Genomic DNA, 21444 nt, shown 5'->3' with positions numbered 1-21444 from the left:
TTCGGACATCTTCTTACTTAGAGCAGTGCATTCAGTCATCATAGCAAGATTAAATTAAAAATTTCTGTGTATGTGATGCCAAACAGCAGGATCTTTACATTGTCGGTCTTCATTTAGCAAAAAAAAAATGAAATCAGTAGCAATGTACTGTGACAGCATGTTTGGCTGTATTTGGCCAAGTGCCTTGCAGTTCACTGTCAGCAGCATATTCTACTGTGACTGCTGGTCAGTGTGACATGTCGAGCTACAGTATGTGGGGTAGATTGTTGGGTCCATGCCAGAATCTGAAGCGATTTGTGCCTGTGGCTAATATTGGCACCATTATTTGTGTAATGATAGTGCTGGAATCTTCTTCACCGACCTGTTTCCCGAAAATGACTCCCACACAGTTAAACCAACAGAAGCTGACTGTTCTGAAAGGCTATGGTTTTCACCCCTTTAGTAAAATGCATGCTAACAATGATGGCCACTTTAGTGAATATTGACTAGGGCAATTAATGCCCGCAACCATTTTTAAAACTGCATGCTTTAAATGACAACAGCCTGTCTTGGTTTTGGCTGTGTTAATACAATGCCTCTCCTGAAATTGTATAAACTGAAATGAAGATCTTGTCAGATTTGTTCTGTAGTTTCATGTCGCCTTCTGTGGCTTTTCAAGGAAAGCTAAATTAGGTAATGTTTCATCTGGTACTCTGAATAGTATCCAGCTAATGACCGGGGTTGCTATGAGCTTTCATTTGTTGTAAAGCAGCATTGCCTATTTTGGGCAAATAAAATTGAGCGAATGTTATATGATATGGAAAAGAAAGGCAAGCTTTTATGTCTTTTAACCCACAAAATATTCCAGTGCAAACTCAAGATAAAAGCTGTTTCATTTAATGCTTCTGTCTATCATACAAATGATTGAAGGTGTGAACTGTTTGTTTATGCTGACAAGAATGCTTTTCCTCTTGGCCTGTCCGTTCCAAATTCTACTTAAAGATTATAATTTAGATCACTCTGTATTGAGAGGGAGAACTGAGAAATGCCTGCACTCTGTCAGACTGGCCAGTGGGAGGTATCAGACTGTGCTGAGGGGAGCCGGTTCAAGGCTGGTGATCATTCAGAAAGAAAGATGGCTGTTGGAGCTCACTGCAGTTAAAAGACAGCAATTGAAATGTGACATTGCCATGTTGGTACATTAGAGATGGATTTGGTGCCGAGAAATGACTGAAGGAATGACCTAAGTTGAAGATGCCATTAAAATGCTAATAGATACCACATAAGACAGTATGATTTATTTGAGCCAAGAGATGGGTGAATATATTTTTGAAATATTGGGGGTCTTATTAGAACATAGTAGGTTAAAAAGGTGATGTGATAAAGTTCTGAATTATAAAGAGACAGGGGAGATTATACTGCAATTCATTTGCTTCAAGTGGCTGAGGGGTTATAAATAAACCAATGACATAAGAACCAGATTAATGGTAAGAGGTTTGGAGTAAAGACCAGTGAAAAGGCTTTAGAGCAGGGGTTCCCAGCCTTTTTAATGCCATTGACCAATCCGTGGGACCTCAGATGGGAACCCTTGCTTTAGACAGAGGAATGTGAAATCAGCAGAGCCAGAAACCTTCCAAATAAATTGGGATGGATTGTTCCAGGAAGGATGAACAAAGGGATTTGGGACTCAAGGTGGAAAAGTGGAGGATTAACACCAGCATGGATTGTTCAGGCCAAATGTCCTTTTTCTCTGCTGTATTTTCTTGCAATGTTCCTGTCCTGTGGCAAATATCCAGTTGTAACAGCCCCCCATTTGGTGTTTGTTGCATTGCATGATCTCAGCTCTGCAGAGCACCACTGTGCAAGTTACATGATGGTTTAGGCAACTTGCCATCTTGTAGATGTAGCCAATTTATGTATTGTGTGCAGTTACATTGTTCACAGTATGTGCATTGCTTGTTTGAGCTCCGAACACTTCCATTTGTTCACTCAACAGAAACATATGCTTCTCGTGTTGCTCCATCCAGTTGGAATTGGAATTTTGTTACAGCACAAAAAAAGGGGGCCATTCAGCCCAACATGCCTCTGCCAGCTTCTGGTAGAACAATTGTATCAGTCCCATTTTCCTCATTGGCCTGAAAATTATTCTCTATCAAGCACATACCCAGTGTTCTTCTGTAGGTATTAATTGTTTCTGCCTCAACCCTCTTGCAAGCTTAATTTTCTGATCACAGTTGGTCTTAGAGCAAGTTTTAACACATGCTTTTTTATTTTTTTGTCCCAAATTTAATATCTATATACCTTGATAGGAGTAAGCTCCATCTAATGTACTTTCTTTCTCTAACAAGTAAAAATGGTGTTCATCTCCATCATATATCCTTTTTGTTCCCTGGAACGCAATTCTGCTTCTCCAGATTCATCTAATTTTTATTCTCTGAGGTCACTCCAGTGCACATCCTTCCGAAATTTTGACGACCAGAGTTGACTACAATTCTCCATTTGTGGCCCAATCACTGTTTTGCACAGTTTCAATATAATCTTTTTGCATTTCCAATACCATCTCTTTTTCCATTCCTTGTTTTGGCTCCCTTCGTAACCCTTCTGTTCTCCTTGCCTGCCCAACAGCTCCCTTTGGTGCTCCTGCTCCTTCCCTTTCTCCCATGGTCCACTCCCCTCTCCTATCAGATCCTTTCTTCTTCAGCCCTTTACCTCTTCCACCTATCACCTCCCAGCTTCACACTGTATCCCCCCCCCCACCCACTTTCCCCCCTCACCTCTTTGGAAACACTTTGCCTCTCCTGAAGGATTATGCATACAGAACTGCTGCTCAGAGACGATACACATACTCAAGGATACAGTACTGTGCAAAAGTGTTAGGCACATTTATATAGCTAGGGTGCCTAACACTTATGCACAGTACTATAATGTGGAGAGGTAAGCGAGTTTGTAAATCTGGAGCGAGCAAAGGATGTTGGGAATGGTGTGGGTGGAGGGGTGTGGGCCAGGTGCCAGAGGTGGAGTACCGGGCGGAGGGTGGTGCGGGTGCAGACACGTCCTGCCCTGAGACATCAGGCAATGTTGTTTGATTCCGAGCAATTGGTTTATTGATTATTACAGAATGCCTCTTTGGTGTTTCCCGCTCCCCCTTCCCATCCCCTTTTCCCATCTGTGATTTCCCTCCCCTTACCCCCTTCTCACTCTCAGTCCACAACAGAGACCCATATCAGAATCCGGTTTATCATCACTCACGTATCATGAAATTTGTTTTTTTGTGTGCCAATGCATAAAATGACTACAGTACTGTGAAAAAGCCTTAGGCACCCTAGCTATGTTTATATATTCCTAATAATTTTGCACAGTACTGTAGAAGAATCAGAGAGTAATTCAGCATGGAAGCAGGCCTTTTGGCTCAACCTGTCTATGTCAACCAAACTGCCCATCTAAGTAAGTTCCATTTGCCCATGTTTGACCCATGACCCTCTAAATCAGGAGATCCCAACTTTTTTTCTGCCATTGACCCCAGGTTGGGAACCCCAGCTCTAAATCTCTCCTATCCATGTACATACTTATCCAATTGACTTTTAATAAACATATACAGTTTTGGAACAAATGATTGTCTGTGCAAAATGGTATAAGCTCTTGCTGCCTGGTATGATAATACTGAAAAATCTTTATAAAAATTCTGAACATAAAAATTACATTTAGAATATTTTTAAATTATTTATAAAAATAACGATTAGCTTTATTTGTCACATGTACATTGAAATGTACAGTGAAATGCTTCATTTTGCATGAACTGCCAACGTGGTCTGAATATGAGCAAGTGGTTGTCATGATCCTAGCACCAACAAAGCATGCTCGTAACCTACTAACCATAACGCGTAAGCCTTTGGAATGTGGGTGGAAACCTGAGCACTCAGAGGAGTCCATGCTGTCACAGAGAAAACGTACGAACTCCTTACAGACAGCAGTAGGAATTGAACCCGGATTGCTGATTGCTGATACCGCAAAGCTTTTCACTAGCTGCTGTGCTACTGTGCCACCCATTAAAACCAATTCTTGCTATATTTACTGCAGCAAGGTAATATTTCTCTCACCCCATCCAGCAGGTGCTGGTGCTATTTTTAATACACATGCTTCAGGTGAAAGTATCGCTGTCTTTTCTTAAGTTGGTCATGATCTTTATTTGTAAGTGTGGCAATAGCAGTATAAATGCTGTAAACGATGAAGACATTTCCATTATAACCAGCCAGGTCTATATCTTCCAACACTGATTTATTTGACCTTAGGTCCCTTATGTTTACTACTAACAAAATGCAGAGCATTTTATTTATCTGTAGAAATTTTGAACTTCACCTGTCCTTTCAATGGGACTTGTTAATTCACTTGAGTGTGAGGAAGGATACCTTGGTGTGCAGATAATATTTTCTGTATCAGTTGTTTGTAGCTGCAGTTTAGACAGAAAAATGCACCGGCTTCTGCTTGTTGAGCAATTGCCATTCATTTCCAATCCCAACATTTATTGGGGGAATAAATATTGGGATTGGAAATGAATGACATTTGCTCCACAAGCAGAATCTTTAACTGCCTGTGGAAGCTGGAGGCCAGAGTCGGGCTGTCCTGAGGATGGAGGACTGTGTACGTGTGTGAATGGGTGGCCGTGAAGAAAGAAAGGGGCTTATTTTGCTGTGTGTTGTCTTGCCGCTTGTTCTATGTTGTTCTGCCGAGCATTGTGGGTATGTTACAGAATGTTGGCTCCGACATCTGTGGCGACAGTGGTGGGCTGCACCCAGCACCTCCTTAGGTTGTGTTGGTTGTTCATGCAAACATCACATTTCACTGTGTGTTTCGATGTACATGTGAAAAATAAAATGAATCTCAACCTGAGTTACGTTGGACTTCATTAACTTGCGGTACGGGTGCTGTTTGAGTAAGAAGTTACAGAACTTTAACTCAGAGTGGAAGGAACAGAATATAATTCCAAATCAGGAAGGTGTCTCTGCTTGAAAGAGTGTTTGAAGATGGCCGTGTTCCCATATGTTGCTGCCCTTTGCGAACAGTCATCGGTTCGTGAACCTTGGTGGTTTGTTGAAGTGAACCTTACAAATGGGACACATTGCACCACATTGATGGAAGTAAATGGAAAGTTTCCCGTTGCTCGCCTGACGTGCCTTGGGTTTGATGGCTTCAATGGATCATAAATCACAGAACATCATATGCAGTTCTGGTTGTCCCATCACAGGAAAGATGTGGAGGCTTTGGAGAGGGTGCAGAGGAGGTTCATCAAAATGCCGTCTGGAATTGAGAGTATTAGCTATAAATAGTTGGGAAAACTTGGATTATTTTTTCTTTTGCAAGCTGGTGCAGGGGTGGGGTTGATGATTTTCTTTGAATGGGCTCCATGGTTTTCCTTGTTTCTTGGCTGTCTGTGGGAAGATGAATCTCAGGATTGTATACAGCATGCATACTTTGATTTTTTTTAAAAATGTACTTTGAATCTTTAAAAACTTGCTGCTATATTCATAACAAATTCAGAGCAAAATGAATACTTAAGTGTCAAAAATGTGTTTTTCTGTGTTACCCTGGTTCAGTTCCTGCCTGTCTGTAAGAAGTTTGTACATTCTCCCCGTGGCTGTGTGGGTTTTCTCTGGGCACATCGCTTTCCTCCCACATTCCAGACGTACAGGTTAATTGGTCACATGGGTGTAATTGAACAGTGTGGGCTCATTGGGCAAGAAGGGCCTGTGACTCCACTGTATCTTTAAATAAAGCAAATAAAAGTTAAAAATATTTATTGGAATGAATTTATAATTATTGATCTTCCAAGTTGTTCCCTGTAGCCGGAAGTTCAAACTTATTGCTGCAGTACATACGTATATTTGAGTTTTTATAGGTATGTAATTCCTCTGTTATGATATTTCCTGAAGGGGATGGGAAGTTTCAACACTGCACTGTTTGGTGGTACAAGAAAAAATTGCATTTGCCGATTGTGTACACAGAGTGTTCATAAATGCCGTTGAGAATGGTGCCCAGAGGTAAGTGCAAAATCAATGAACTCATCTGTTCCCACGTGCCAGCCAGAAGGCTATTGCTGTAGAACCAATGTACTCATCTGTTGTCTTCAGTTTGGGGACAGACGTATATCGTGGGAGGACTGAAATCGCGAAAGAAAGCTGATACAGCTGTCCTGATCCCTGTGACCTGTCGGGCAGTTACATCAGTCCTGTGGATCAAGTCTGAGGAAGAGGATTGAACATAACTGAAACAACAAAGGAAACATTCTTAAAACCTCTGCTTCCCCTTCAAACTAAACTTTTCAAGATGTTTTTCAGCATCTTCGTGAGTTTCCTAAGCACTAAATTTCCTGTGTGCTGAACTATAAAGGGATCAGGCAATGTTTACGATTCATTGGTTGGAAACTAAGAACACTTGTTGATAGCTTAAATCTATGAGTACAGACTAGTCATTTAGTAGCCTAAACTGATCACAGCTCTTTACATGGGCTGCCCTACAATTGGCTGTATATCAAAGCTGTTGGCTTGTAATTCATCCCTGGTTAGTAGCACTAAGCATGGAATATTAAAGTGACTGCATGTTCTACAGAGCTTCTGAAGTTCAATTCCATTGGAATTTAATTTCAGAAGCAGAGTGGAGTTTATAGTTACAACTGCTGACCATGCATAAAGTTCTGAAGGCACTAAATAGGCGTTTTGCACCTGGGTCCATTGGATCCCCATGCTTAGCTGGAGCTTTTCCTGGTTTCTTGCCATCCACACAAACTCATGATCACCCCTACCCCTCTCACGTTGTCCAACCTCTTCTCATCCTGTGTTACTGGCTGATGCCATTGGCAAGGAGATATAGGAGCATTTAGTCCCACACCACCAGGTTCAGGAACAGTTATTACCCCTCAACCATCAAGCTCTTGAACCAGTGTGGATAACTTCACTCTCCTCGATACTGATTTGATTCCACAGCCTTGATATATATTGAAGGACTCTACAATTCATGTTCTCAATATTATTTATTTAGCTATTTATTATTTGTTTGTTTTGTATTTGCAGTTTGTTTTTTGCACATTGGTTGTTGTCAGTCTTTGTGTATAGTTTATTGATTCTATTGTATTTCATTGTTCCACTGTGAATGCCTGCAAGTAAATGAAACTCAGGGTAGCATATGGTGAAATATTTGAACTTAGACAATAAATTTACTTTGTACTGATAGGTAATCCATACCATTCCTCGAGTTGGAGTTACCTCATGCCATAGATGAATATTTGATCCTGGAGACTTTTTTTAATGGTGGAATGGCACATATTGCATTGTTTGACTGAACCATCCGCTTGTGCAACCTTGAGAACTCTTGTGAGCTACAGAATGAAATTTTCTGTGGAGTTTATGAAAGTTTCTTCCCCCAGGCAGTTAATCTGATCAACCACTCTAATTAGCTACCACCCACCCCCTCTATCTATTACCTCAGTCACTGTGCTGCATTGTAAACGCTTTTAACCGCTTTTTATAATGCTGCTAACATTGTAAATACATGCTGGCATTTATTATCCCTCAACCATCGGGCTCCTGAACCAGCGTGGATAACTTCACAGTTCTGACTTGATTCTACAGCCTTGACTCACTTTCAGAGACTCTATGACTCATGTTCTCAATATTATTTATTAAATTATTTATTATTAGTTTTGTATATATATTCAGTTTGTCTTCTTTTGCACATTGGTTGTTTATGCATATTTTTTCCATATTTGCACTTACATAACTCTTCATTCTATATCATTGTTGAATGTTGATTTTTTTGTTGTTACGTGTCACACCAATACATGTAAATGCTTATGGTGAATAAAGTTGATCTTTGATCCTTGAAATCCACTAGAATCCACAAAGTAGCTAAGGTTTGAAATACTACATTTCTTAGCAGTTGCACCTACTTATTCCTTCTTCTGTATTCAGCAAAGATTCTGTAGGTGGTTGAAGACACACTTGCATTTACAAAGTGACTTTTCAGACATCCTTAGCAGTTTGGAGCCACAGGAGGTGTTTTCAAAATGTTGTCACTCCTGTAGTGTAGGACCTGTAGTAGCCAAGGTGCACACAACAATGTTGCTAAAACAGCAATCTGACAAAGACTAGATAATCTCTTTTGATTTACAGTGACAGAGCAATAAATATTCACTTGTGATAACTTCTCTGCACCTTTTTGGTGTCGTGCCATTTCCATTTTATATTCACTAGTAAAGGGGATCAGGACTTTTGACTTAATGTCTCACCAGGGGAGCACCTCCTCAGTACAGTATTGAAGTACCAGCTGATATATTTCACTCAGACCCCTGGAGTGGGCCTTGAACCTGCTGTGTTTTGACTCAGACTGTCGAAGGCTGTGCCGCAGTTGACTCTGTGCCACAAAAACAAGAAATACAATCGGATCAGTGAAAAGCTACACACAAATAAAAACTGACAAACAACCAATGTACAAAAGAAGACAAACTGTGCAAATACAAAAGGGAAGAAATAAAAATGATAAATACATAATATTGACAATGAGTTGCAGACATATTGGAAGTGAGTCCATAGGTTGTGGAATCATTTCATCGTTGAGGTGAGTGAAGTTATCCATGCTGGTTCAGGAACCTGATGTTGCAGAGTAATAACTTTCTGAACATGGTTGGGGTGGGAGGTCTAAGGTTCCTGTATCTCCTCCCCAATGGTGGTAGTGAGCAGAGAGCATGGCCTGGATGGTGGAGGCCTTGATGGATGCTGCCTTGTTATGGCAGTAGTCCTTGTAGGTGTGCTCAATGGTGCAAAAGGCTTTGCTTGTGATGGACTGGGCAGTATCCAGCACTTTTTGTGGATAATAATAATGTACTCGCCACATTATAATTGTGCTGCAGTGATGCCTGGCTTTGTGAACTTCAGTTCTGAATGCTGTTTGCCTGCTTGTATTGTTTGAACGGTTTGCTTTCTCTCTCTCTGGCTGCCCACTGGGTGTTTGATGGTCTTTTACGTTTAATAGGTTCTATTGGGTTTCTTTATTTTGTGGCTGCCTGTAAGGAGATGAATCTCAAGGTTGTATAAAGTATACATATTTTGATAATAAATGTACTTTGAACTTTCATCTGCACTTCTTTTGAGTATTGCAAGGCGGCAAGCAAAATATTTATTATGTTGTGAACCATATGCCAAAGAGAGGAGCAGAGACAATTGAGTCCTGCTGAGTTCAGTTTGTATGTAACTTGCTACCACCTATCTACACAATGACTCGAGGGCAATATTCAATTGTGCGATATATTGGTTAATGAGCTTTAGCACGTTAGAGTACATATTTGCTTTGTTCAAATAGCTTTATATAATTGCCTTCAGAAGTAAGACTTTTTAAAAAAAACTTTTATTTGCAAAAGTGGCTAAATTCCTGTTGTCAATTGTGAATTTTGTTCTTGTATTGAAATATCATGTACCATTTTTACTGTGGAATATTAAGCTTCAGGCACTGTGATCTGAATTTATTTGACGCAAGTGACAATTATGTTTGTATTTTTCATTGTGCAGCATTTCAGTCCCTTAGTTTTAAATATGCTTATTTTCTTCTGTATTTAATTCATTTTATTCATTGGAGAATCTGCCCAGCTATTTTAATAAATGGGGTGGCGCAGTTGCTTTACTGTACCAGCCGTCATTCATCGAAGTTCAAATCCCGTTGCTGTTTGTAAGGAGCTCGTACGTTCTCCCCATGACCGTGTGGGTTTCCTCCGGGTGCTTCAGCTTCCTCCCTCATTCCAAAGACGTACAGTTAGGGTTAGTTGTGGGCTTGTTATGTTGGCACTGGAAGCTTGCCCACACTTACAGGCTTCACAATGACACAAAGGATGCATTTCACTGTGTGTTTTCGGTGTTTTGATGTGCAACTAAAAAAATAAAGCCACTAAGTATTATTTCTTCCCTGTTGTTAACGTGCACCTTCATAGCTTCCTGCTTGGTGGTACGATTGAGCATATGTTCATTATGTTGACTGCTCCTTTGACTTCCTCGCGTCATTTATCTCAGGTTAAAATTCTGCCTTCTGTTTTGTAAAGCATGTGGAATTTGCAAATAGGTTCTATCTTTACAAAAACATGGAACATCTGCCGATTTGAATGCTTTTTCAGTGGTTGCTAATTATGGAATGGATGCCTAAGCTTAACCTTAAGCCAATATTATCCACTTTGCAAAGCCACATATTGAAGTTTACTGTTGAATTTTATCAGAAATATTTCAATTATATAATTCCATTCTGCTCTCCAAAATTTCTACCTTCTTTATGTTTGGAATTTAAGTGGACTGCCCAAATAAGTAGAGAATCCCAAAGAGAGGAACAAAGACAGAGATTCCTCTAATGAGTGATCAGAATCAGAATCAGGTGTATTATCACCAGCTTATGTTGTGAAATTTGTTGCTTTGTGACAGCAGTACAATATAATACATAATAATTTAAAAACTGTGAATTACAGTAAGTATATATATAATATTTAAATTAAATAAGTAGTGATTTTGTGTTCATGGGTTTAATGTCCTTTCAGAAATCGGATGGCAGAGGGGAAAAAGCTGTTCCTGAATCGTTCAGTGTGTGCCTTCAGGCTCTGTACCTCCTTCATGATGATAGCAGAGGGCATGAAGAGGGCATGTCCTGGGTGATGGGGTCCTTAGTGATGGATGCCACCCTTTGGGGGCAACACTCCTTGAAGAAATACTGGATTCTATGGAGGCAAGTGCCCACATAGAGCTAAATGACATCCTTAAGCCTCCTGACAACATTTGAGTGGAATAGAAAAATGCTCATTCACATAGATGAGGACAGGTCAAAATGCATTCAAGTGTTTTTGTATCCATTTAATTCCATTTGAAGTCATTGGAATCATTTCTGAAGCAAATATGCAAGGTTTTGTTCATTAGACAAAGACTGCATAACTTCAGCTGTTTAAGCTCAGACTCTTTATCAGTTTAGTCTGATTGCAAGTTAATGGAGAATTCGTCTCCTATAGAAATGCACCACTAAAAGTTCCGCTACAAAATGAAATAAATTAGGAAATAAAGTGGCCACTGAGTATATGTTGGTGGCTGGCCTATCCACTTCACGGTTTGACTTGTTGTGTGTTCAGAGATGCTCTCCTGCACACCACTGTTGTAAGGTACGACTATTTGAGCTGCTGTCACCTTCCTGCAGCTTGAACCAGCCTGGTCGTTTTCCCCTCAGTAACAAGGCGTTTTTGCCCACGGAACTGCCGCTCACTGAATGATTATTTGTTTTCCGCACCATTCTCTTTAAACTCTAGGCTCTGTTGTGTATGGAAATCCCTGGAGATCAGCAGTTTCACTCTGGCACCAACAATCATTTCACGGTCAGAATCTCTCAGATGACATTTTTCCCCATTCTGACGTTTGAACAGCAACTGGAACCTCTTTACCGTGTCTGCATGCGTTTCTGCCATTGAGTTGCTGCCACATGATTGGCTGATCAGATATTTGCATTAACGAGCAGAAGTCTAGGTGTACCTGATGGAGTGGCCGCTGAGTTGATATTTGGTTATGGGGAAAAGGGAGAAGCACGGAGGCGTGGATAATAACTCAGAAGCTTGTGTTCTAAAACTAGTGAACACAGATATAAAAGTTACGAATAAATCCAGAAAGGAATTCAGGAAAAAAGATTCTTTACCCAAAGCATAACTGGAATATAGATCTTAAGCAATATCACAAATGATACTTTGTGGCATATTCGAGGTAAGGTGAATGGTATCGATGCATTTGAGGCAAAGCCAGGGAAGTACATGAGGAAGAAGGTGATGGAGATATGATGATGGTGGATAATGCTGGGAGAAGGCTCATGGACATAATATCCAATTGTTGTTTTCAAAATTTAAAGTCACACAATGAATATGGGGTGGATAACGACAATAACAAAACAATATACATTATGAAAGGCTAGAAAAGGTATTAGAAAAATTAAGAATGTTCAAAAAAATTAGCAATTGAAGTAGCTCAAAAACAAGTTATCAGAAACATAAGGAAGTCTGCAGATGCTGGAAACCCAAAGCAACACACACAAAATGCTGGAGGAACTCAGCAGGCCGGGCAGCATCTGTGGAAAGGGATAGATAATCAACGGTTAGGCCGAGACCCTTCTTCAGGACTAAGAAGGGGGAAGATGCCAGAATAAAAAGGTGGGGGGAGCGGAAGGCGGCTATCTAGAAGGTGATAGGTGAAGTCAGGTGGGTGGGAAAGGTCAAGCACTGGAGAAGAATGTGATCTGATAGGAGAGGAAGAGTGGGCCAATGGAGAAAGGGGAAGGGGACTCAGCGCGAAGTAATAGGCAAGTGAGAAGAAGTAAAAGGTCAGAGTGGGCAAAAGAGGAAGGAGGAGGATGAAATTTGTGATCATGCTCTTGATAAGACCATTCATACACTCTGGAACGCTTGATCGCCCATTGACCTCATTCTCACCATTGATCTGGCTGGATGGCATGCAGAACAAATGATTTTTCTTGGTACCCGTAACAATTATTCTAAGTGTTATTAGAAAATAAAGGAAATAGGATTAGAATGGGTAGTAGTACTTTGCCTCACAGAGGAGGTGCGTATTCCAGTCATAGAATTCTGAAAGATTGGTGCACTACAGTTTCTGAAGTGTTTTTAAAGAAATGAAACTGAAAAAATGACGTAAATTCAGGGTTAACTAATCAATGCATTATAGAGAATTTTGAAAAGAAATAATAGATTCTTTGACTGGAAGTTTTGAAAACTTCATGAAAAGAAAGTAATCTCAGAGGACTGAGGATGTTGAAAGGAATCTGGACAACCCAGAAAGTCAGGAAACACTTAATCTTCACTCATTAATAAACTGTGAGTCTGTAAGATGAAACTACTTTACCTTTGAAGAACATTGTCAAGCACATTCCCTGTAGATATCAAGCTAGAAATTCTATTGATTTATGCAATATTTTTAGCTGACTGCATTTAATTGGTTTAAAAAAAGATTTGAAGAAATGTGATTGGACACCATGTACACACACAGTGTATTTTCAGAAATATACTTGTTGTACTCTGCATGTAATGTGCTTATGTACACAGCTGGGAGCATTTGAGTGATACCAGTTGCTGTGCAATGTATAATTGATATCACTCTTGGGTTTTGTTACTATGAATATGCAGCAGCAAATGATGTGGACTCAACACAAGGTGTTGGCTTCATCCTGTTCTGCATTACTTAGAGGAGAGACCCAAATAGACTCTGCATTGAACCTAACATTGAAAATATTCGACCAGCAAGATCTTTTATTCCTTGAGCTACAGGAGGCTTCAATAACTCATTCCAGTGGTCAATATGTCTTCGGTCATCAGAATAGCAAGATGCCCTTGCTCATATTCCTGTCTCCTTACCAGTGCTTCAGGACAAATATCACTCCAATCAGACCTCCAACCTGATGGCATGAGTATTGATTTCTCCTTCCAGTTAAAAAATATTTTCCCTCCCCCTCCTTTCTTCTTCCCTCTGGGTCCCCTCCTCCCCTTTCTTCTATGGTCCACTCTCCTCTCGTATCACATTCCTTCTTCTCCAGCCCTTTATCTTTCCTGCTCATCTGGCTTCACCTATCACTTTCTACCTATCCTCATTCCCCTCCCCCCACAATGTTCCCACTAAGGTGTGCACACATACACATCTTTTGCTACAAGCGCACTAAGGAATTTAAACTGCGCATTAAAGGTTGTCACCCTATACATCATTGGCCTGTTAAGTATATATCATGATCGTGTACACACACACACACACATTTCCTTTCTTTTCTGGTTTCTGATGTGGACGGTGTTGACATCATGGAGTTTGCGATGATTTGTTTGCATATTTTAGAACTGGTTAATTTATGCTGTTTTTATTGAAGAAATTATTCAGCATGCACACGTTCTTGTCGCTGGTCGAAAAAATTACTCAGCACAAGATTTTTCCACATACTGTCATTACAAATGAGAGGGAATAATGTCCCCCCACCTTTTTAATCTGGTGCTTTCCCCTTCCATTTCAGTCTCGAAGAATCGTCTCAGCCCAAAACGTCGACTGTTTATTCATTTCCATGGATATTGCCTGGCCTGCTGAGTTTCCTGGAGCATTTTGTGTGCATTGTTTTGGATTTCCAGCATCTACAGACTTTCTTGCATTTAAAATATCCCTCAATGCAGCCACAATCATTCAAGCAGAAATTTCCATCAGAACAAGTGCTCCAAGAGATCGTAAACACAAGAGGTTCTTCAGATGCTGGAAAACTAGAGCAACACAAAATGATGGAGGAACTCAGCAGGTCAGGAAGCATCTCTGGAGAGGATAAACAGTCAACGTTTCGAGCTGAGACGCTAATCAGTTCTGAAGAAGTATCTCAGCCCAAAACATCAACACTTTATTCCTTGCCATTGATGCTGCCTAACCTCTCAGGTTGTCCTTCAAAATGACATGGGAACATTGCAGAATGATGCTTGGAAATACATGCATGCATTGAGGCATTTCCAGGCTTTTATAGTGACCACATTTACAGAATTATTTGAAAGAGCATTAATAAGTGAGCTGCATGGTTGTATGGGCTTTCAAAATTGCATCTGGTATGGATTCCAGATTTAAAGTAACCACATTGGAATGAATAGGTATTTCACCCCATAGATAGAAAGTGAAGACTAGAAAGGAAAAATAAAGGATTCAGTAAAAGTCACAATTTCAGAAGTAAAAGTTATGACAGGCAACATTTTCTGGTCCAAAGTGCCAAAAAAAAAAGAAATTATCTAATATGTTTAATTAAGCGAAAGAACAGAAATAGCAGGCTGATAATAGAGCAAAGTGTGCCTTAAATATATTGATATGAATTCAACGTTGAAAGTTCAGAGTAAATTTTATTGTCGAAGTACATACATATATGCCACATGTACAACCCTGAGATTCATTTTCCTGTCGGCATACTCAGCAAATCTATAGAATAGTTGCTATAACAGGATCAATGAAAGATCAATTAGAGTGCAGAAGACAACAAACTGTCTGAATGCAAATATAAATATATAGCAGTAAACACAAGATAACAATATAAAGAGATCTTAATGAGAGATCATTGGACGTGGGAACATCTCAATGGATGGAAAAACAGTGATGAATCTGAATTGGGTCATAATTGTGATAAGGATTACACAAGGCAAAGGATGGTCATTTTAATGAGATGTACCCAGAGTAGTTGCATTAGAGGTTGCAATTATCAGAGATACAACTTAAAAATTAGAGATTTTAAACTTTGAATTCTTCAGTATTTGCAAGAGATGCTGGCAGTGCTGGACAGGAGTTAAATACTGGACCGTTGTTACCAATGAAAGTTGATTTCATTTATTTTCAAGCCAAGGTACCTGAAGCTAAAAATGCTCAGGAAGGATTTATGTAAAGTGATCTATTGAATTGGTCCAATTTAAACAAGGAAAAATAAGCCCTCCATAGATAAAAAAGCGGAAAACAAACTTCTTATTTATTTTGCTGTGGTAAAAAGCAAAATAAATATATAAACAGTGTGTTGGTATTTTATATTCATAGCCGGTCTAAAGTTCCTGTTATTACAGAAACTAAGGAGAAATGGCTTTGGGAGCCTTCCTACTGAAATAATTATGGCTTGTTTCATAATGCATCAAAATCAAAAACCGCTGTGAAAATCAAGAAAACTCCATATGCTGAAAATATGAAACACTAAACAGAAAATCCTGGTAACTCTCAGCAAGTCAGGCAGAGTCCAAGGGAAGAGAAACAGTGACCATTTCAAGTCAGAGGCCTTTAATCAGAACTGGGAGAGAGAGGATCTACCAGAAAAGGAGAATCAGCTCTATCTTTCTTTCCACGGAAGCTACCCGATTTGCTGAGCGTTTCCAGGATCTTCTGTTTTTACTTCAAAAGCTGCATTTTTTGTGAAATTTGTTGCTTTGCGGCAGCAGTACTGTGCAATACAATGCACTCATTAGGCCACTTTATTAGGGACACCTGTACACCTACTTGCTGATACAAATATTTAATCAGCCAACCACATGACAGCAACTCAGTGCATAAAAGCATGCAGACATGGTCAAGAAGTTCAGTTGTTTTGCAGACCAAAGGTCTGAATGGAAAAGAAATGTGATCTAAGTGGCATTGACTGTGGAATGATTGCTGCTACTAAACAGGGTGGTTTGAGTATCTCAGAAATTGCTCATCTTCTGGGATTTTCACGCACGTGGTGCAATAAACAAAAAAAAAACACATCCCAGTGAGTAGCAGCTGTGAGAGAAAATGCATTGTCAGTGAGAGAGGTCAGAGGCAAATGGCCAGACTGGTTCAAGCTGACAGGGAGGCCACAGTACCACAAATAAACATGCATAACCATAATGGTGTGCAGAAGGGCATCTCTAAATGCGTAAGATGTTGAATCTTGAGCTAGATGGACTACAGCAGCAGAAAACTACAAACATGGGCCCAGTGGCCTCTTCACTCATTATTGGAGGTACCTAATAAAGTGGCCACAGTGTTTAGTATTCCGTGGACCTGCCACCAAGACTCTTCTACTAAAGACATTGCTAAGACATTGTCCCATAAAACATAGGCATATTTGACTATAATTTTCAACAATCTCCTTCCAGTTGCTCCCCAGTGATTTTTATTTGAGTCACTATCTGAATGATAATTTGATCAGGATAGCGTTGAAACATTGATCCTTCAAAAAACTGAGGCTTCTACTGGACCTTAGTTTATTTCTTGCATTCTGCATGAAATTACCTCCTAAGTTTGAGAGGTGATTTCATTCATAAAGTTATCATTGGTTATGTGTAGCATTTTTTAAAGTTGCTGATAATTTCTGGACAGCACAACTGAGTTTCAACAGTGTATATAAAGTATCATGCATCACACACTATGTATGTATGTATAGTGAAATATTGATCTCTGATAAGATATTTGTATGAAAATATTGTAACACTTTGAAGCATTAGCTTCAATAAATAGCCACAGCCATCAGCTCCTGGACTGGCTTCGCTCATCTTGGTGGCTTGTGGCTATGAACTGACTCCTGGGGGACTCTGTGGTTTGACGTTTAATGTTTTGTGTATTATTTGTTAGCTTTCTGCTGTTTGCGTGATTTGCCTTTTTTCCCACACAAATGATGGTCTTGTTCTGTGGGTTTTTCTTTAAACAGGTTTTGTGGAGTTTCTTTGTTTTGTGGCTGCCTGCAGGAAGATGAACTTCAAGATTGTACTTTCTGTATACATACTTTGATAATAAATGAACTCTGAACTTTGAACTTATTAGAATTAAAATTTTTATTTCTAACGTTCGTCTCACAACATGAGGGAGTTAAAATTTATAATGTTGCCCCTCACAGCTGTTGAAGTACAGATTGCATTTATTAAATATTTACCATTGAAAGTTATCTCTGACATCATTGAGGAAAATACTAAGTTGAAAAAAATTGGAAAGTGTGTGAATCTCTGACCAGTCAGGTTACTTTCCATATGGGCTGACTTAAGATTCAAGATTCAAGATTGCCAATTGTTGTTCTTCAGTACATAAGTGTAAAGGAGAGCAAAATGATTGTTATGCAAAGATTCAAAGGTTCATTTATTATCAAAGTATACAACTCTGAAATTCTTCTTCTCTGGGTAGGCATGAAACCAGGAAAGAAAGGAAAAGGCAGCACGGTCGTCAAGCCCCAAAACTCCCTCCCCACTCAAAAAACAAAACAAAAAAAAAGAACAAAAATGGAACAGGCAGATCAGACTCCAAATCCCTCCTCCCGTACAAAAAACTGAACAAAACGGAATAGGCACATTGACTCCCAATTCTCCCTCTCCGCACAAAAAAATGAGAAATATCAGGCGAAAAACACTGTAAGACTGAAAAAAAAAGTCTATAGTCCAAGTACACGTCCAAAACACAGAAAACCCGGGTAACATTCTCTGGGAAGGCTCTCCCCTCTCTGGTAGCATAGCAGAGCGATCCTCAGTGATGAAGAGACAAACAGCCTGGCGTTCATTTTCCGCTCTCACCTCGATGCTTCAATCTCCCTCGTCGCATTAATCAGAGCACAATGGAAGATTTAATCGGTGAAATGGAATCAAATGTCAGCTTGCGCACCATCCCGCAGCCTGCCCACCGTGAAGTTCATGCACGCTGTTTCTTTCTCTGGAATCCTCTTGGTGAGTGCAGAGCAATGGAGCACCCAAACTATCTGCAAACTTCCGCATTTGCCTCGATGTTTCAGTCTCCCTCGAACAGCAAACAGTGGAAGCTTTAATGGGTGAACTGGAGTCGAACGTTGGCTCATGCCCCATCCCATGGCCTGCCCGCGCTTACCACCTCTGCCTCCCAGAATCCTTTTGGGCACTGCTGAGCGCTGGAACATCCAAAAGTTCTCCAAACGGCAAATCATGGCTGTAACAGGCCCAGAAGTCACATCCAAGACCAGAAAGTAAACATAAGGCTTAAAATAAATGAAATATATGGTTTTACGATCTATCCAGAAGGTGTTAACTGAAGGAGTGTTGTACGCAGGCGCCATCTCGACTGGAAGTCCAGTGCAGCATTTAAAAAAAACCACAATAAGCATAAAGAATACAATAAATATAAATTTAAATAGATAATACTAGTTTATTTAAATAGACTACTTATATGTGCATAAAGTACATGAGATACAGGAAATCCTGTACGTAAGGTGACGATGTTTGATAAACAGGATCACTCACTTTTTATGTACAAGACAGACCTGGGAATTGGATTTTCAGTCCTTGACACTTGGTAAGACTGATGATATCCCTTGATGTCAGTTTCAAAGGCTAATCCCAGATCTCCTGATCCTCTTAATATCCAACTATCTATTGATCTTTGATGAAGTATTTGCCAAATACATGGTCAAGTATGTCTACAGCATTATCAGCAGCCACAACACACTCTCCAATGCCATCTGACTGAAAACAAATGATCCCTGAAGGAAGAGCTGGCTGTAATCTTTAAAAGCGGCCGCAGTGGCAAGTTGCACATTCTAATGCTGCTTTAATTTAGGCCTAAATTTAATTCTTCCCAGATTTCATGTTTCATGCGACCATATTGAAGTAAAAATGCATTCTATTACTTCCACATATTCTACACAATTATATCAACTGAATGATTTCCTGTCTTTAGCACTGTTCCAGCAGATATCATGTAACTTATTAATGTTAAATGCCATAGTTAGAGGGTAGATTCCATTTTGAGATCTGTGCTTGACAGAAATGTCCGTCATTTGTCAGACTGGCTGCAGGAGGAGCCTCATTATGCTGTAGATGGACCCCGGTGTGATTGTTAGTGAGATGCAATGGGAGTATTGCAGAGTGTGCTTTGGTGTATATTTAGCTCTCTCAGGTTCCCTTGACAACTCATTTGGAGCATTTGGAGTGTGTGAGCAGGTACGCCCACTCAGTCATGTTTGTTGCTTATTAAAATTGTTGAGTGGGTCATTACACTCTGCAAATGGGGCTGTGTAGTTACAACATGGGTTACTGTGGAGTCAGGTTAATGTTATGCTGCTCGATCTCTGGCCATTAAATAATCAACGTGCGGCACAAGTACAGGAGCTGGAACACACTGGTGGTCAGCAGAAAGAAAATATAAAACAACACCAGAGGTAGAAAATCTGTCCTGAACAGGACGCCAAACGAGACTGAATGTGCACTCAGTGGCCACTTTATTAGGTATCTCCTGATAACATGGGCCAAAGGACCTGGTCCTCTTCTGTAGTGTTCTGTGTTCCCTGAAAGAGGATTTGAAATGAGATGGGAGAAGCAAGGCTAGGGGGGCGTTGAGGTTGAAGAGAATGAAAAAGTTCAACGTGTACTTCAGTTCTTATTTTTCCCAGAAATGATTCCTGAGATCTGATATTGAAACAGATTTCCTGCCTCTGGTTTTTTAATTTTTTTCTCTCTGCTGACCATCAATGTTTCCCAGCTCCCCAGAACATACACTGAGCGGTATCTCCTATACCTAATAGAGTGGCCACTGAGTGGATGTTCATAGTTTTCTACTGCTGTAGCCTATCTAATTCAAGGTTTGACGTATTGTGCACTCAGAATTGCTCTTCTGCACACCACTGTTGTGATGTTTGGTTGTGTGTGTTACTGTCACTTCCCTGTCAGCTTGAAACAGTCTGACTATTCTCTTCTGACCTCTCCCTCACAGAACTGCTGCTCACTGGTTTTTTATTTACATTATTCTTTGTAAATTCTAGAGACCTTTGTACTGAAAATTCTAGGAGACCAGTTTGTGAGGTACTCGAACCACCCCATCTGGCACCAACAATCATTCCACCATCAATGTCACTTAAATCACATTCCTTGCCCCTTCTGATGCTTGGTCTAAACAAAAACTAAACCTCTTGACCAAGTCTGCATGCTTTTACGCATTAAGTTGCCACCACAAGATTGGCTGATGAGGTATCTGCATTAATGAGTGGGTGTACCAGGTGTATTTAGTTAAGTGGCCACTGGGTGTAGGTGTGTTACATTGCACTGTACTGATGCTGCAGAACAACAAATTTCACGACATAGTTCAGTGATAATGAACCTGATCGATGTCCATCCCACTCCCGTCCTTTCTATCATATTCACTAGGGGCAACTGACACCCACGTAGTCATACCCACAAGAAATCTGTACTGTCATGGGGCGATTATGCAAACACACACGGCACTGAAGGTGAGAATTGGTCTCTGGTTGTTAGACCTGAGAGAACAGCGATAGTAGCACGGTATTACCTCTGTAAATTAAAATCTAACTTTAATTTTGATCCTTCATTTCAAACTGTCAAGTGCTGAACAAGCTTTTGATTTCAGTGGCAGAGGTGAGACGGAATAGAAAGGCAAAGTAATTCCTTAGTAGCTTATCAGGCCAGCAGCTTTTTTGTTACCACAAGAGAAAGGTCTTGCAGAATTACTACTCTGTGAAGGAAGTCCTTGAGAGAGATAATGGTCTGAAGGAGAACCTATCAGCGCTGAGAATAACATCCCTTCACACACATAGAAAAAAATATAAACTAGGTTTTGGATTGACAGATCTACAGTAATATGCAAATTATAACTTTTGAATGTTGTGCCAACTTGAAGTTCTGTCGTAAGCAGCTTAAAGCCGGTCAAACCTGCATGATGTGTAATATTTTGTAAATCCCTGAGCATTAAAATGCAGTGTATTTTTCAAAACTAGCAAGTTTCCTGATCTGTCATTTACTGAAGGTGAAATCTACATCAATGTGGGGATATTTGGATCTGTCTACCAGTTATGATATATTTATCTCTGCACTGGGGCATAATAATGGAAATTTGGAGGATATTTCTATATGATTGTTAGGGTGTATTTTGGAGTTATAGTATATAGCAAATATACTATATATATACTATATACTAAATTGAACAGCAACCAATCTTCAGA

At 40.0% G+C, this 21444-nt stretch overlaps 1 protein-coding gene across 5 annotated transcripts in view; it reads left to right on the top strand.

Annotated features, from left to right (window-relative positions):
- nav2a (neuron navigator 2a) overlaps positions 1-21444 on the top strand; it is a 982776-nt gene that overhangs the window by 479916 nt on the left and 481416 nt on the right. The gene's annotated exons all lie outside the window — the stretch shown is intronic.

This window comes from Hemitrygon akajei, chromosome 6 (assembly GCF_048418815.1).
Source record: "Hemitrygon akajei chromosome 6, sHemAka1.3, whole genome shotgun sequence".
NCBI classification, from domain to species: domain Eukaryota; kingdom Metazoa; phylum Chordata; class Chondrichthyes; order Myliobatiformes; family Dasyatidae; genus Hemitrygon; species Hemitrygon akajei.
Note: the sequence above shows the minus strand (reverse complement) of the source record. Positions and strands in the feature narration are given on the sequence as shown.